The sequence below is a fragment of the Anopheles aquasalis genome, chromosome 3, assembly GCF_943734665.1.
Source record: "Anopheles aquasalis chromosome 3, idAnoAquaMG_Q_19, whole genome shotgun sequence".
NCBI lineage: Eukaryota > Metazoa > Arthropoda > Insecta > Diptera > Culicidae > Anopheles > Anopheles aquasalis.
The window spans coordinates 67,618,549-67,621,048 of NC_064878.1; the positions used below are offsets into that span (position 1 = coordinate 67,618,549).

At 50.1% G+C, this 2,500-nt stretch overlaps 1 protein-coding gene across 1 annotated transcript in view; it reads right to left on the minus strand.

Moving 5' to 3' along the window:
- The window catches only part of LOC126578161 (serine/threonine-protein kinase N), a 48,405-nt gene that overhangs the window by 44,922 nt on the left and 983 nt on the right, over window positions 1–2,500 (minus strand). The gene's annotated exons all lie outside the window — the stretch shown is intronic.

Here is a 2,500-nt window from a genome sequence, read left to right on the forward strand (position 1 = left end):
CCTCTGCTGCGGAACCTCCTATAGCCCGGAGCGATTGACCGTTTGGCGATCAGGTGAGAGGTGCTAACAGGTGTGTGCCCGGAGCTCCCGGTGTGCTTTAGGAGATTTTATTGCACCAAACCACCAGGCCACAAGTGGCCACAAGGGGTTATTAAGCGGTTTAAAGGCTACGGCTACAGCCTCGGCCCTCTCGCTTGCTCTTGCACTTCACATTAAGCCGTTCAGTTGCAGTGTAGTTGCGTAGCATCGTTCCTTTTCGACATCTAACAGCCCTTCGAGAGCGAATTGCATTTCATCGTGTGCCTTACTTTACTACTGTTTCACTTTTAGCTGCCGATGTTGGGCCACACTCGGAAACGAGAACGTGTGAACCCCCCGGGTGTGAGGGGTCACCAAGGCGGTACGCGGCATTGTGTTTCACCAGCGGCGCAGTGGGTTGAAGGTGACTCAACAACGACAACGACAACTCCCATTAACAGGTCCCAGAGCCACCCCCAGGGGCAGTACAGTAAGGAGCTGAGGAAATGACAGTAATTTAGGTTTCTTCAAACAAAATTTGAACACAAAAGTGCTCCTCTGAAATGGTGAAACTGGATCAAAGACATGAGATTAATGTCACAGTATCCATCCATCCATCCATCCTTCCATGCCCCAACATCGTCGAGCACGTGGCTGACTGTGATAATCCAGTAATCACACACCAATTAGTTTAATCGATTTCCCATCCCATGTGACAACCTCAGAGGCACTCAAGCTACATCAAATTGGGATGTGTACCTAGGTAATGTTGCCTAGGGGAGAACTCATCCTTATCGAGGTGAGTTGGTTGATAAGATGTTTGCAAAGACACCGTTAACGACACGGGCCCTTCGATGGTACGCTAGTTGACCAACCATCATCGCTTTAATTGATTGCATTTGTCTTGCCCGAAGGTCAATAAATCAATTGGTGGCCATGCGAAAAGGGGGGGTGATGGTGGGTTCAACACAAGTTTTGCTAGCCGTAACATGCTTCTAGCACATCGAGACAACGGGATGAACTAGAGAGACACGATTGTACAAACATCAGGATTTGGTTCAGGATTTTCGTCACGCTACCATCGAAGGCAAAGCGAAGGATCGACGGCGACGAACAGATAGCCAATCGTTTACGATAGCTTCTCACGATAGTGTCCGGTTCCAACACGGACTTTTGGTCGTTTGTCGCAGGAATGTGATAATGAATCTCGCCTTCGAGGTAAATGCGTAAGACAATGTATATGTGTGCGTGGGTTTGGGACCTTCCCTTGATGTTTGGGGTTGCAAGTCAAGGATGAACGCGTGGTATGATTCGTTATCGAAGTGGTCGCTTGTGAAACTTAAGATAAGGAAGCTACACACCTGGGGTGGGGCGACTTATGCTAAAGAATGTTACTTCCTGGTTGAATACCCTTACCAAAAACGGTGTAACAAGTGACTAATCATCATGCTGTTTATCGTCTCGTGGGGTCTGATTCATTGCCAAAGGGAATAGTGGTATGCGGACCACTTCCATGACAGGGAAGGCTGGCTGTGGTGGACGGCATTCCGTGATACTCGAGAATGCTCGAGACAATTTGTCCCAAAGGTTTATTAGGTTTGTGTGTCTGTTTTCCCCGATTGTGCGTTGGCGGCCTGCGGCATCTTTTGGCCAATTGCCTAGGCCGTTGATTCGCTGCTGATCTCTGGGCAATTTAAAGTAATTCATACATGTAAGCTCTCCATAGTTGGACAGTAGAGGAATTCAGAAGGGGCAACACGAGTGCGACGACATGGACGATCTCGCCATAAAGGCCATGCGGACCGTGGGCAGCTCTCTCGCGCACCATCTTCTACCGTTCGGGCAGTAGAAGACGGGGAAGAATGGGAGACACGCTGGAAGTTCACTTTTTTTCCTACTCAAGAGACGGAGCGCGGCTAACGCATACGACTAGGGGATATGTTAAACCTGTTTCCATCGTCCGGCACCCATTCGCACTGCCACCACCACCAACCAACCAACCCGCTAATTCCGTCTCAGTTGATGATAGAAGACATTCTCGTCTCCGGACGGACGGTGGTGCTTCTCTGTGCGTTACACGTTAACCGGTGCCGCGGTGGACTGGTCCTTAGCACACAATAAATAGTTACTATACGGCCCGGCTGACGACGGCGGACCCCTCTCGTGTTCCCTGGCGAGTAATGAGAGCTAAAGTTGTCGCGCACATCTCATGTATCCCGCCGCAGTAGGCCTCGCCTCCCGACGTGCCGATTGACGTGCGTATGGCAAACTAGATCAGCGTTATGCTGCTGGAGTTTAAATTAAGAAATTTAGCAAAACGTTTGCGTCCCATCCATCAAAGAATGCCCGGCTGGCTGGCTGGCTTGTCAACGCGCCGTGACGCATGTTGCGCAAAGTGGCTTGAGCGTGTGGTGGCTCAATGGACGTTTTATCTGGCGGGCGCACCTGTGACAATTTCATTGATTTTCTTCTTCCTCTTCTG